The sequence below is a fragment of the Borostomias antarcticus genome (genome assembly GCF_949987555.1).
Source record: "Borostomias antarcticus genome assembly, chromosome: 28".
NCBI classification, from domain to species: domain Eukaryota; kingdom Metazoa; phylum Chordata; class Actinopteri; order Stomiiformes; family Stomiidae; genus Borostomias; species Borostomias antarcticus.
The window spans coordinates 6,469,601-6,486,834 of NC_140261.1; the positions used below are offsets into that span (position 1 = coordinate 6,469,601).

General features: G+C 38.4%; 1 protein-coding gene across 2 annotated transcripts in view; it reads left to right on the top strand.

The window, feature by feature from the left end:
- Window positions 1–109: 109 nt before the first annotated feature.
- slc7a2 (solute carrier family 7 member 2) overlaps window positions 110–17,234 on the top strand; it is a 34,482-nt gene continuing 17,357 nt past the window's right edge. Inside the window, exon 1 of one of the 2 annotated variants that reach the window (XM_084459617.1) lies at window positions 110–129. The gene's annotated coding sequence lies outside the window, so the exon portion shown is untranslated. Of the gene's footprint in view, window positions 130–16,862 lie in introns of those variants that run through there. The other variant, XM_084459618.1, reaches the window with a different exon arrangement.

The window sequence follows — 17,234 nt, forward strand, 5'->3', positions numbered from 1 at the left end:
TATGTAAATGTGGCCCCTTTTCTGTACAGGATTGCACACACACTATTACACGTGGTGGGGGTGTGTTACACCAGCAAATAAAAACTAGTGTCCAGACTTGTCATTGCTGTCAAGTCTGAACTGCGAAAAGTAAGTAGTCTCCGCGCATCACTCACAGATTATACTGAAGATCAACTCTCTTGCTCCGTTGCAGTTTATGAAGTGGAATTATGTGTCTTTATCAGTTGCATTTCATTTGACTACTCTGTTGTATTTCCATTACTTCGAATGCTGTAAAGTGCAGCAGCTTTTAACAGCTGCAATACGAATACATATCTCATACTGTATTTGGTCTCAGGGCTGAATGTGTTCAGACAGCATCGCTTTTTTGCGCATGCAAATTATTCCGTTTATTCGGAAATGCTCCTCTTTAAATTGTGTTCTTTGTCATTCTGGGATAAACGTTCTGTCTTTCTATACAAATGATGTAGGCTAGACTAAATTGCCTTGCTTAATCTGTTTTACTTGTAATTACAGTAGGCCTATGTAAGATACTTTATTTGACGTTCCTATCTATAGTGTCACTTACTGCAGTCCTGCAGCTCCGCACTTCAACCAAGGCTACACTTGATTCAGCCAATAGTATTGTTATAGGGCATCTATGGCGTGGATGTGTTTCCTGGACAAAAGGAGTTTTGGTCTCTTCTAAATTAGAAGTGTCCCGGAGAGCTGAATGTCCCACCAAGATTTAATGAATGCATTAACCTTATTTCAGATTCCTTTCTAAAGGGATGCAAGACCATCTGCTGCAGGACAGCAGAGAGCAGGGAGACAATAAACATGTTCAGTTAAACTAAGCAGAAGTGATTGACTTACTGATGCCTGGCAGCCTTCCGCTCTCTCTCTCTCCCACAGGGCTGAGTTCATGCTTTCAAACAGCTTGACCGTTCACTACCAACAAGCCTCTCACCCCGGATCACTGTTTCTGGAAGTACAACAGAAAACAGATTCCTAGTGTGGTATTTCCTCCCTGTGGCAGACCAGTCTTCAGGAATGCTCTCACTGGACAGAGGGTCAGTCCATTCTCAAGAGAATCTCAGAATGAATTGATTTCAGATGCACTTCTGTGATGCTTGGCGATCATGATGATGAGTGGGCAGGTCCCATGAAGGGTAATCTTGATAACTCCATTTTGATTGGAATGAAACATGAAGTGATGTGAAGTGTGATTCCATCATGAGAGCTAGAGGGCTGAGTGGTGGTTGGGTTTTACTGCGTGTGTGTTTCTCCTGGGTGGGGTTGTAAACTCCCACTGTGTTAAATGATTTGATGGTCTTTACAGATTCTGTACTGAGGAGGTTTGACTGAACCTCTTGATGAAAACAAACACGACCCACTTTCTAGCTCTTTCTATCTCATGAATGAGAGCACCCATGGAGCAACCTAGTTACATTATTAGAAACAGATCTCTCCCCCCCAATATTATCTTTATTGCATTTTAAACATACTGTAACCACCCTTGGGTTTAATATAAGAACAAAGTTCTTAACACAATCCAAAATGCCCCCCCATCCCTTCAGGATCGACCACTAATTCCTTCAGATTTTGTATCTATTCAAAAATAAATAAAAAGAAACAGTACAGTAAAAAAAAAACATGTGTGAACATAACAGATGGGATTCAGTACTAGTATAATATAACATAACAGATGGGATTCAGTACTAGTATAATATAACATAACAGATGGGATTCAATACTAGTATAATATAACATAACAGATGGGATTCAATACTAGTATAATATAACATAACAGATGGGATTCAATACTAGTATAATATAACATAACAGATGGGATTCAGTATACTAGTATAATATAACATAACAGATGGGATTCAATACTAGTATAATATAACATAACAGATGGGATTCAGTACTTGTATAATATAACATAACAGATGGGATTCAGTACTAGTATAATATAACATAACAGATGGGATTCAATACTAGTATAATATAACATAACAGATGGGATTCAGTACTTGTATAATATAACATAACAGATGGGATTCAGTACTAGTATAATATAACATAACAGATGGGATTCAATACTAGTATAATATAACATAACAGATGGGATTCAGTACTAGTATAATATAACATAACAGATGGGATTCAATACTAGTATAATATAACATAACAGATGGGATTCAGTACTAGTATAATATAACATAACAGATGGGATTCAGTACTTGTATAATATAACATAACATATGGGATTCAGTACTAGTATAATATAACATAACAGATGGGATTCAGTACTAGTATAATATAACATAACAGATGGGATTCAATACTTGTATAATATAACATAACATATGGGATTCAATACTTGTATAATATAACATAACATATGGGATTCAATACTAGTATAATATAACATAACATATTGGATTCAATACTAGTATAATATAACATAACAGATGGGATTCAATACTTGTATAATATAACATAAAAGATGGGATTCAGTACTTGTATAATATAACATAACAGATGGGATTCAGTACTTGTATAATATAACATAACAGATGGGATTCAGTACTAGTATAATATAACATAACAGATGGGATTCAGTACTAGTATAATATAACATAACAGATGGGATTCAGTACTTGTATAATATAACATAACAGATGGGATTCAGTACTTGTATAATATAACATAACATATGGGATTCAGTACTTGTATAATATAACATAACAGATGGGATTCAGTACTAGTATAATACAGATGGGATTCAGTACTAGTATAATACAGATGGGATTCAGTACTAGTATAATATAACATAACAGATGGGATTCAGTACTAGTATAATATAACATAACAGATGGGATTCAGTACTAGTATAATATAACATAACAGATGGGATTCAGTACTAGTATAATATAACATAACAGATGGGATTCAGTACTAGTATAATATAACATAACAGATGGGATTCAGTACTAGTATAATATAACATAACAGATGGGATTCAGTACTTGTATAATATAACATAACAGATGGGATTCAGTACTAGTATAATATAACATAACAGATGGGATTCAGTACTTGTATAATATAACATAACAGATGGGATTCAGTACTAGTATAATATAACATAACAGATGGGATTCAGTACTAGTATAATATAACATAACAGATGGGATTCAGTACTAGTATAATATAACATAACAGATGGGATTCAGTACTAGTATAATCTAACATAACAGATGGGATTCAGTACTAGTATAATATAACATAACAGATGGGATTCAGTACTAGTATAATATAACATAACAGATGGGATTCAGTACTTGTATAATACAACATAACAGATGGGATTCAGTACTAGTATAATATAACATAACAGATGGGATTCAGTACTTGTATAATACAACATAACAGATGGGATTCAGTACTAGTATAATATAACATAACAGATGGGATTCAGTACTAGTATAATATAACATAACAGATGGGATTCAGTACTAGTATAATATAACATAACAGATGGGATTCAGTACTAGTATAATATAACATAACATATGGGATTCAGTACTAGTATAATATAACATAACAGATGGGATTCAGTACTTGTATAATATAACATAACAGATGGGATTCAATACTAGTATAATATAACATAACATATGGGATTCAGTACTAGTATAATATAACATAACAGATGGGATTCAATACTAGTATAATATAACATAACATATGGGATTCAGTACTTGTATAATATAACATAACAGATGGGATTCAGTACTAGTATAATATAACATAACAGATGGGATTCAGTACTAGTATAATATAACATAACAGATGGGATTCAGTACTTGTATAATATAACATAACAGATGGGATTCAGTACTTGTATAATATAACATAACAGATGGGATTCAGTACTTGTATAATATAACATAACAGATGGGATTCAGTACTAGTATAATACAGATGGGATTCAGTACTAGTATAATACAGATGGGATTCAGTACTAGTATAATATAACATAACAGATGGGATTCAGTACTAGTATAATATAACATAACAGATGGGATTCAGTACTAGTATAATATAACATAACAGATGGGATTCAGTACTAGTATAATATAACATAACAGATGGGATTCAGTACTAGTATAATATAACATAACAGATGGGATTCAGTACTAGTATAATATAACATAACAGATGGGATTCAGTACTTGTATAATATAACATAACAGATGGGATTCAGTACTAGTATAATATAACATAACAGATGGGATTCAGTACTTGTATAATATAACATAACAGATGGGATTCAGTACTAGTATAATATAACATAACAGATGGGATTCAGTACTAGTATAATATAACATAACAGATGGGATTCAGTACTAGTATAATCTAACATAACAGATGGGATTCAGTACTAGTATAATATAACATAACAGATGGGATTCAGTACTAGTATAATATAACATAACAGATGGGATTCAGTACTTGTATAATACAACATAACAGATGGGATTCAGTACTAGTATAATATAACATAACAGATGGGATTCAGTACTTGTATAATACAACATAACAGATGGGATTCAGTACTAGTATAATATAACATAACAGATGGGATTCAGTACTAGTATAATATAACATAACAGATGGGATTCAGTACTAGTATAATATAACATAACAGATGGGATTCAGTACTAGTATAATATAACATAACATATGGGATTCAGTACTAGTATAATATAACATAACAGATGGGATTCAGTACTTGTATAATATAACATAACAGATGGGATTCAATACTTGTATAATATAACATAACAGATGGGATTCAATACTTGTATAATATAACATAACAGATGGGATTCAATACTTGTATAATATAACATAACCGATGGGATTCAATACTTGTATAATATAACATAACCGATGGGATTCAATACTTGTATAATATAACATAACCGATGGGATTCAATACTTGTATAATATAACATAACAGATGGGATTCAATACTTGTATAATATAACATAACAGATGGGATTCGATACTTGTATAATATAACATAACAGATGGGATTCAATACTTGTATAATATAACATAACAGATGGGATTCAATACTTGTATAATATAACATAACAGATGGGATTCAATACTTGTATAATATAACATAACAGATGGGATTCAGTACTTGTATAATATAACATAACAGATGGGATTCAGTACTAGTATAATATAACATAACAGATGGGATTCAGTACTAGTATAATATAACATAACAGATGGGATTCAGTACTAGTATAATATAACATAACAGATGGGATTCAGTACTAGTATAATATAACATAACAGATGGGATTCAGTACTAGTATAATATAACATAACAGATGGGATTCAATACTAGTATAATATAACATAACAGATGGGATTCAGTACTTGTATAATATAACATAACAGATGGGATTCAATACTAGTATAATATAACATAACAGATGGGATTCAATACTAGTATAATATAACATAACAGATGGGATTCAGTACTAGTATAATATAACATAACAGATGGGATTCAGTACTTGTATAATATAACATAACAGATGGGATTCAGTACTAGTATAATATAACATAACAGATGGGATTCAATACTTGTATAATATAACATAACAGATGGGATTCAATACTTGTATAATATAACATAACAGATGGGATTCAGTACTAGTATAATATAACATAACAGATGGGATTCAGTACTAGTATAATATAACATAACAGATGGGATTCAGTACTTGTATAATATAACATAACAGATGGGATTCAGTACTAGTATAATATAACATAACATATGGGATTCAGTACTTGTATAATATAACATAACAGATGGGATTCAGTACTTGTATAATATAACATAACATATGGGATTCAGTACTTGTATAATATAACATAACAGATGGGATTCAGTACTAGTATAATATAACATAACAGATGGGATTCAGTACTAGTATAATATAACATAACAGATGGGATTCAATACTAGTATAATATAACATAACAGATGGGATTCAGTACTAGTATAATATAACATAACAGATGGGATTCAGTACTAGTATAATATAACATAACAGATGGGATTCAGTACTAGTATAATATAACATAACAGATGGGATTTAGTACTAGTATAATATAACATAACAGATGGGATTCAATACTAGTATAATATAACATAACAGATGGGATTCAGTACTAGTATAATATAACATAACAGATGGGATTCAATACTAGTATAATATAACATAACAGATGGGATTCAGTACTAGTATAATATAACATAACAGATGGGATTCAGTACTTGTATAATATAACATAACATATGGGATTCAATACTAGTATAATATAACATAACAGATGGGATTCAATACTTGTATAATATAACATAACAGATGGGATTCAGTACTAGTATAATATAACATAACAGATGGGATTCAGTACTAGTATAATATAACATAACAGATGGGATTCAATACTAGTATAATATAACATAACAGATGGGATTCAATACTTGTATAATATAACATAACAGATGGGATTCAATACTTGTATAATATAACATAACCGATGGGATTCAATACTTGTATAATATAACATAACCGATGGGATTCAATACTTGTATAATATAACATAACCGATGGGATTCAATACTTGTATAATATAACATAACAGATGGGATTCAATACTTGTATAATATAACATAACAGATGGGATTCAATACTTGTATAATATAACATAACAGATGGGATTCAATACTTGTATAATATAACATAACAGATGGGATTCAGTACTAGTATAATATAACATAACAGATGGGATTCAGTACTAGTATAATATAACATAACAGATGGGATTCAGTACTAGTATAATATAACATAACAGATGGGATTCAGTACTAGTATAATATAACATAACAGATGGGATTCAGTACTAGTATAATATAACATAACAGATGGGATTCAATACTTGTATAATATAACATAACAGATGGGATTCAGTACTAGTATAATATAACATAACAGATGGGATTCAATACTTGTATAATATAACATAACAGATGGGATTCAATACTAGTATAATATAACATAACAGATGGGATTCAGTACTTGTATAATATAACATAACAGATGGGATTCAATACTAGTATAATATAACATAACAGATGGGATTCAGTACTTGTATAATATAACATAACAGATGGGATTCAGTACTTGTATAATATAACATAACAGATGGGATTCAGTACTAGTATAATATAACATAACAGATGGGATTCAATACTAGTATAATATAACATAACAGATGGGATTCAATACTTGTATAATATAACATAACAGATGGGATTCAGTACTTGTATAATATAACATAACAGATGGGATTCAGTACTAGTATAATATAACATAACAGATGGGATTCAATACTAGTATAATATAACATAACAGATGGGATTCAATACTTGTATAATATAACATAACAGATGGGATTCAGTACTAGTATAATATAACATAACAGATGGGATTCAGTACTAGTATAATATAACATAACAGATGGGATTCAGTACTAGTATAATATAACATAACATATGGGATTCAGTACTAGTATAATATAACATAACAGATGGGATTCAGTACTAGTATAATATAACATAACAGATGGGATTCAGTACTAGTATAATATAACATAACAGATGGGATTCAGTACTTGTATAATATAACATAACAGATGGGATTCAGTACTTGTATAATATAACATAACAGATGGGATTCAGTACTAGTATAATATAACATAACAGATGGGATTCAGTACTAGTATAATATAACATAACAGATGGGATTCAGTACTAGTATAATATAACATAACATATGGGATTCAATACTTGTATAATATAACATAACAGATGGTATTCAGTACTTGTATAATATAACATAACAGATGGGATTCAGTACTAGTATAATATAACATAACAGATGGGATTCAGTACTAGTATAATATAACATAACAGATGGGATTCAGTACTAGTATAATATAACATAACAGATGGGATTCAGTACTTGTATAATATAACATAACAGATGGGATTCAATACTAGTATAATATAACATAACAGATGGGATTCAGTACTAGTATAATATAACATAACAGATGGGATTCAATACTAGTATAATATAACATAACATATGGGATTCAGTACTAGTATAATATAACATAACAGATGGGATTCAGTACTAGTATAATATAACATAACAGATGTGATTCAGTACTAGTATAATATAACATAACAGATGGGATTCACTACTTGTATAATATAACATAACATATGGGATTCAGTACTAGTATAATATAACATAACAGATGGGATTCAGTAGGCCTACTTGTATAATATAACATAACAGATGGGATTCAGTACTAGTATAATATAACATAACAGATGGGATTCAGTACTTGTATAATATAACATAACAGATGGGATTCAGTACTAGTATAATATAACATAACAGGTGGGATTCAGTACTTGTATAATATAACATAACAGATGGGATTCAGTACTAGTATAATATAACATAACAGATGGGATTCAGTACTAGTATAATATAACATAACATATGGGATTCAATACTTGTATAATATAACATAACAGATGGTATTCAGTACTTGTATAACATAACAGATGGGATTCAGTACTAGTATAATATAACATAACAGATGGGATTCAGTACTAGTATAATATAACATAACAGATGGGATTCAGTACTAGTATAATATAACATAACAGATGGGATTCAGTACTTGTATAATATAACATAACAGATGGGATTCAGTACTTGTATAATATAACATAACAGATGGGATTCAGTACTAGTATAATATAACATAACAGATGGGATTCAATACTAGTATAATATAACATAACAGATGGGATTCAGTACTTGTATAATATAACATAGCAGATGGGATTCAGTACTTGTATAATATAACATAACAGATGGGATTCAATACTAGTATAATATAACATAACAGATGGGATTCAATACTAGTATAATATAACATAACAGATGGGATTCAGTACTTGTATAATATAACATAACAGATGGGATTCAGTACTTGTATAATATAACATAACAGATGGGATTCAATACTAGTATAATATAACATAACAGATGGGATTCAGTACTTGTATAATATAACATAACAGATGGGATTCAGTACTAGTATAATATAACATAACAGATGGGATTCAGTACTAGTATAATATAACATCACAGATGGGATTCAGTACTAGTATAATATAACATAACAGATGGGATTCAGTACTAGTATAATATAACATAACAGATGGGATTCAGTACTTGTATAATATAACATAACAGATGGGATTCAGTACTAGTATAACATAACATAACATATGGGATTCAATACTAGTATAATATAACATAACAGATGGGATTCAGTACTTGTATAATATAACATAACATATGGGATTCAGTACTAGTATAATATAACATAACAGATGGGATTCAGTAGGCCTACTTGTATAATATAACATAACAGATGGGATTCAGTACTAGTATAATATAACATAACAGATGTGATTCAGTACTAGTATAATATAACATAACAGATGGGATTCAGTACTTGTATAATATAACATAACAGATGGGATTCAGTACTAGTATAATATAACATAACAGATGGGATTCAGTACTAGTATAATATAACATAACAGATGGGATTCAGTACTAGTATAATATAACATAACAGATGGGATTCAGTACTAGTATAATATAACATAACAGATGGGATTCAGTACTAGTATAATATAACATAACAGATTCAGTACTAGTATAATAGCAGTAGCTACAGGTCAGTTCTATGTTGTTAGAAAACCACCTCAAATCTTTGTAAACTCTCCAGTCTTTCCCTTTAGTTATTAGGTTATAGGTTATACATGATCTTTTCATTTGGTATACATGATCCCAATTCATTATATACATGATCCCAATTCATTATATACATGATCCCAATTCATTATATACATGATCCCAATTCATTATATACATGATCCCAATTCATTATATACATGATCCCAATTCATTATATACATGATCCCAATTCATTATATACATGATCCCAATTCATTAGTCCATCTAGTAGATGTACGTAGGTGCTTCATCTTCTATTGCATGGCTGTTGGTTGTGATAAGGGCAAGTCTGATACATTTGAGTTTGTTTTTATTGACTTTTAGCAGGTGTATGGATCACCCAGTTCTGTATTCTTTGTTCTGTAGGAATGGTGATGATGTGCAGTCAGGAACATGTATCAGTTCCTATAGCAGCGGTGCATCTTGAGTATAGAGAAATACTGACTATATACACAATGCATTCCACTTCCTCAAAACCACACTCTTCTTCCCATTAGCGTTTAACTCCTAACACTTCACCCCATGGTTTGACCAGTTCCTGAGTAAGTATAAGATATAAACCTCTTTTACTCCCTGTTAATCATGCATGAGTTTATCTAGAGGCAAATATTCTAGCGATAAAGTGCCTAACCTGGAGGTATTAGTGTGGAACCCTGTACTGGGAGGGTTCCTAACCTGGAGGTATTAGTGTGGAACCCTGTACTGGGAGGGTTCCTAACCTGGAGGTGTTTGTGTGGAACCCTGTACTGGGAGCGTTCCTAACCTGGAGGTATTAGTGTGGAACCCTGTACTGGGAGGGTTCCTAACCTGGAGGTATTAGTGTGGAACCCTGTACTGGGAGCGTTCCTAACCTGGAGGTATTAGTGTGGAACCCTGTACTGGGAGGGTTCCTAACCTGGAGGTATTAGTGTGGAACCCTGTACTGGGAGCGTTCCTAACCTGGAGGTGTTTGTGTGGAACCTGTTAGGGTTTGAGGCTGGTGGAGGTAGGACCCAAAAGCAGACGGCAGGCAAGCAGCTCAGGTTCAAAATATAAGTTTAATATCCAAATAATACCGGGAGGAAACGCAGGGGAAACACGCACTAACATTGACAATGAACCGACAGAGAACCAAGGAAACAGGAGGGCATATATACTCTGGGAGAACAATCAAGGAACAATGTACAGGTGTGCAACAAGACATAACGAGACACAGGTGCAGACAATCACCCAGACAAGGACATGGAGGGATTCCAACAAGACACCAACACAAGGACACAGGAACAAGGACACAAAGGAAGGGAACAGGGAACGAGGCTGGGACAGGGAAAGGGACCGGGCAGAAGCAGAGGGGGGAACTAAAGGGCCAGGAGAGGAGGGACTTGAGTGACGTGAGACTAGTGAGGGGACAGGTGTCTAGAGCTGGGGCTGGGAGGACACAAACCAACATAGAAGACAAGACAACGAACACAAGACCAAACACAAGGAGGTAGAACAAAACCAAGTGACAAAGTGTACAATAGTCTCTGGGGGCAGTGCAGGGGCAGTCACCGGGAGAGGTGCTCAGGGTCCAGGAAGGTCCATGGGGCACAGGAGCTCAGGGTCAGGAATCCAGGCCAGGATCAGGGGGTGAGCAGGGCGAACCAGGGGTCCGGGGCAGGGGCGAGGGTCTGGACCAGGAGCGAGCAGAGTGGACCAGGGGTCCGGGGCGAACCAGGGGTCCGGGGCAAATCGGGGGTCCAGGGCAGGAACGCGGGTCCGGACCAGGAGCGAGCAGAGTGGACCAGGGGTCCGGGGCGAACCAGGGGTCCGGGGCAAATCGGGGGTCCAGGGCAGGAACGCGGGTCCGGACCAGGAGCGAGCAGAGTGGACCAGGGGTCCGGGGCAAATCGGGGGTCCAGGGCAGGAACGCGGGTCCAGACCGGGAGCAGGGGCCGAGCCGGGGCGGACCCGGCCCAAATCACAACAGAACCCTGTACTGGGAGGGTTCCTAACCTGGAGGTGTTTGTGTGGAACCCTGTACTGGGAGGGTTCCTAACCTGGAGGTATTAGTGTGGAACCCTGTACTGGAAGGGTTCCTAACCTGGAGGTATTAGTGTGGAACCCTGTACTGGGAGGGTTCCTAACCTGGAGGTATTAGTGTGGAACCCTGTACTGGGAGGGTTCCTAACCTGGAGGTATTAGTGTGGAACCCTGTACTGGGAGGGTTCCAGGGTTCCATCTTTAAACAGATTCCCCAACGTTTTGATACCCTGTAAACCCTAGTTCTGATACCCTGTAAACCCTAGTTCTGATACCCTGGGAACCCTAGTTCTGATACCCTGTAAACCCTAGTTCTGATACCCTGTAAACCAGAGTTCTGATACCCTGTAAACCAGAGTTCTGATACCCTGTAAACCCTAGTTCTGATACCCTGTAAACCCTAGTTTAGTGATACTCTCTCTAAGGGCTCCAGGTAAAGAGGGATTTATCATAAATATATTGAATACAACCTGTTGCCATATCTTATATGTATGAACAATGATTAGGTTTGTTGTTATAACCAGGAGAGGTTTGTTGTTATAACCAGGAGAGGTTTGTTGTTATAACCAGGAGAGGTTTGTTGTTATAACCAGGAGAGGTTTGTTGTTATAACCAGGAGAGGTTTGTTGTTATAACCAGGAGAGGTTTGTTGTTATAACCAGGAGAGATTTTAAAGAGCTGATAAGGTACTATTGATTCCAATTCCAATTTATTCAGTTGATGTCGTTTGATTTGTTTCCCTATAGGCGGGTGGGCCTCTCTGCCCAGGGCCATACTGCTCTGGTCTGCATTCATATTACAAATGAGTGGATTTTCTCCATCAACTGTAACTGGCACGGACACAAGCCATCATGCTCTGATATGGGCCTTGCCAAATACTCACAAGAGTAACTTGATGTACCTTGTAGGAGGGTATCAACAGTACATCTATATTTTTCACTCTTTTCATGGTACACATTGTACATGCCACCTTCCATATGTAGTTGGCCACGTGTTCTGTGAGTCAACAAAAAGGTCACTGGACATTGACCAGATCTAGAAGCATTATCACTTTGGAATTCATTTTTGGAAGTCAATGACCCCATGGGATCCCTCCAGATCACATACAAGGTCACACTAACAAAAATAATATGTTCCCATTTTTGGGATCTTTTCAATCTGTTACATCTGGGACGCTGGGTAAGTGTGTCTGAGTAGATGGTGTTTTGCACACCAACACTTCACTGAGATGTTTTCTTGGCCTGATAATGTTCTCCTTCAGTCCTGGGCAGCGGACCTCTAGTGGTCCAATTCTGTTTGATCAGGTGACTTAATGCCACATTGTGTTTGCTCACTTTAGCTTGTTGACAATGTGTTGCTCCTGCTTCAACAGACAGAGCATGAGTGACTCTGAAGCACAGTGCCTTGCTGCTTAGTAATTGTTAAATCAGATATTCGTGGTTTTATGGTCAATTGAGGTTTTATCTCAGTATAGTCTTATACAGGTTACTGGCTCAGGGTTGTATTTTTGGCTTCATGAACATGAGTCTCTTCAGCCTCGTCTCCTGTTCTGAGAAGCTGGGTGTTCATGTACAGTAAGGTCTAGTTGTTACAGTACAAATTACCACAAAGGTTCTCTTGGCAAAGAATGCCATGTGAGGTCTGATACAGTAGAGAAGTCCAGGTCCGGTCTGAGAAGTCCAGGTCCGGTCTGAGAAGTCCAGGTCAGGTCTGAGAAGTCCAGGTCAGGTCTGAGAAGTCCAGGTCAGGTCTGAGAAGTCCAGGTCCGGTCTGAGAAGTCCAGGTCAGGTCTGAGAAGTCCAGGTCAGGTCTGAGAAGTCCAGGTCAGGTCTGAGAAGTCCAGGTCAGGTCTGAGAAGTCCAGGTCCGGTCTGAGAAGTCCAGGTCAGGTCTGAGAAGTCCAGGTCCGGTCTGAGAAGTCCCGGGCAGGTCTGAGAAGTCCCGGGCAGGTCTGAGAAGTCCAGGTCAGGTCTGAGAAGTCCAGGGCCGGTCTGAGTCCACAGACTGATGCTTCACTTCACTTATGTTTCTTTCTTTGTTGTTGCATGAAATCAGTCTGAAATCACTTGTTTGTCCGATAAGGAAGAGTACATCCAAAACAATGTTGTTTTCTCTGGCTACCCAATAAAGTCAGCATTACTTGGAACTATAGGGATGCAGGTGATGGCTCCAGGCAAGGGCTTAGATCCTAGTCAGTTCCCAGAATGCAATATAACTAGGATTTGTTGCTACCCTGTCCTCCTCTGAAAAAGTGCATTATAAGACAGATTGTTCCTGTCTGACCTACATCAGTGACTTTAATATTATGTTCTGGATTCACCTTGATCCATCCCTTCTTTAATTACATTGAAATGCAGACACTCACAGTCCATGGGAAAGCCTTCTGACTGATCAATACGTTGATTTCAGAGTGTCCCGTGGTGACGCAGGTCGGGGTCTTTTGTGACGCTGCTTGTGGTCTTGGAACAAATCTGTGTGGATAGTGCATTTAGCCAGGCCCTAGGCAGAGCTGATACAAGTCTAGACATGGGATCCAGCGATGACAAAGAGCCTGCGTACGTAGGGGGTGACATTTCACTTCTGTTGTTTGTGAGGTATTTTGACATGGCTTTTTGGAAAGTCATTTGAGCGGATCTGACCCTGGTATCTTCTGTTTTGATAACCTTTGACCCCTTGTCTATGTCTCAATAGTCTGAGTCTATATCCCATCTGTCCCGCACGGACATTCTAAGATCGTTTAGAAAACCCTGATATGTAACATTTTAATTTTTTATTTAATCTAAAGGCCAAATTACTGAAGGTTATTAACTCATTTTCATTTAGCTTACATGTTAGTCTTCGCCACTGTAGTGCAGTGCTATAGTGGAGCTTGGTGACAGCACTGCTAAGTGGTGCGAGTCTTCTGGTGCCTACAGGACAAACACTGCTCCCTCTCTCTCTTTCTCTCTCTCTCTCTCTCTCTCTCTCTCTCTCTCTCTCTCTCTCTCTCTCAGCTCCACTCAATCAGCCATCGATGGACACGTGTTCAGTTGGTTTCACACAAGTGAATCAACAACGTACTGTAGTACGGTCAGAGTGACCCCCTATGATCTGTTCAATCTACAGTAGCCTTACTGTATGCCCCTGACATGCCAAACCTTTATTACACTTCTACTTTAGCTTCATTAGTCTCTGAATGGGAGTTGTGTCATCTCAGGATGTGACCTGGAGTGACCGCTAGCTTAGCTAGTCAAGTATGCTACCAAATTCACTCTGAATAGTCCAGTGATGATGCAATGACATGAAATATTTATTATTGACTATGTGTCTTTTCTCTAGTGTCTGTAACGCATGGTCTAGCCTCACCTCAACTTGAGGGCATAGAGATTTGTGTGTGTGTGTGTGTGTGTGTGTGTGTGTGCGTGTGTGTGTGTGTGTGTGTGTGTGCAACAGTGCTGTCTCTCCTGTCTGCCCATCCGTTAAGGGTGGGATTTGCTTTCCCACCAACATGCAGGGCAGATAATGGTCCGTAGCGATTGGCAGAGGAGAGTGAGAGCAGCAGCCGCGCGGTGTGAGGAAGGGAGCAGGCTGTGGTCTCCGGGCTGTGGGCTGGTTTGGGCCGGTGTGAGGAAGGGAGCAGGCTGTGGTCTCCGGGCTGTGGTCTCCGGGCTGTGGTCTGGTTTGGGCCGGTGTGAGGAACGGAGCAGGCTGTGGTCTCTGGGCTGTGGTCTCCGGGCTGTGGGCGGTGTGAGGAACGGAGCAGGCTGTGGTCTCAGGGCTGTGGGTGGTGTGAGGAACGGAGCAGGCTGTGGTCTCAGGGCTGTGGGTGGTGTGAGGAACGGAGCAGGCTGTGGTCTCCGGGCTGTGGGCTGGTTTGGGCGGTGTGAGGAACGGAGCAGGCTGTGGTCTCCGGGCTGTGGGCGGTGTGAGGAAGGGAGCAGGCTGTGGTCTCAGGGCTGTGGGCGGTGTGAGGAAGGGAGCAGGCTGTGGTCTCAGGGCTGTGGGCGGTGTGAGGAACGGAGCAGGCTGTGGTCTCCGGGCTGTGGGCTGTGCCGTGTTCTTGGGGCCCAGCTGTAGCCTTCCCACCGAGGTCCTGGCTGGTTTGAGCTGGTCTTGGTAGAAGAGCTCCACTGCGCACTCAAGCGTTCTGCCTTAATGGAAGTTCCCAACAACTTGACAGAAAAAAGAGCGGTTTCCCTGCAGGCTATGCAACGCTATAAACCATCGACTGAGAGTCTGAGGAATGACGCCAGGTGTTTTGTGTTTTACAGCGCCAGAGTGGGTGTAGGGATTTATCTCTGCAACTGAAGGCCTGACTGCCACAGCGAGGGGCACGATGTTGTTGTGCAACTCGGCGTCTCTCCGTGGCCTCCGCGGGTCCTCAGCCACTCTTCGTTGACCAATCAGCCCCCAGGCTTTTAGCGACGCTGCTCTGGGCTGCTGCGCTGGGCAAACACCAGTGTCTGTTTCAATGTTTGTCAGCGTCAGTTGCCTAACCATTTATCAGTGGTCAGTAAGTACCCTGGCAGCTGGGGTGTGTTTGGCCTTGTGTGTTTGCAGCAGAAATCACATATTTGAAAGAAAAACGAGGGGGGGGGGGGGGCTCCCTCTCTCCTCCCCCCATTCTCTCTCTCCCTCTCTCTCTCCTCTCTATGTCGCTGTGTGTGGGCCATTGACCTGAGGATGTGGACTTATGGTGCAATATTGCCTCCCTCCGAACACAAATGACGGTCCAGATAACCCCTACTCTTCCCCTCCTCCCTGGCCCCCTCCTCCCTCCTGGGGGGGGGCGTGCCTCCCGTGAGCCTGGCTGGGGGGTGGCTGGGCCAGGGGCTTGGCAGGGCCCGAGCTTATGAAGGCACACAGAGGACAGAGAGAAAGAGAGAGAGAGAGAGTGGAGAGAAAAAGAGAGAGCGGAGAGAGAGAGAGAGTTTGGAGAGAGAGTGTGTGGAGGGTAGAGAGAGAGAGAGACTGGAGAGAGTGAGAAAGAAAGAGAGACAGGGAGAGGGGAGTAAAAATAGCAGTGTACATGTTATCCATCATGCGGGTGAATGTGAGCTATGGCGTGACAGAGGGACAGGGACGTTAGAGAGAGCTGGAGACGGGTGTCGGCACGCTGCGCCGGGTTGACCTACATCTCTCCCCCCACGTGCTCCTGGGGAGGAGCTGCTCCTCACACTCACGCTTCTGCCGCACGACTGCGATGACAAGACGCATTTGAGGTTTTGGGAGGCTCCATACTGAAACGTACTGTAAGGCTACCTAGCATTCATCC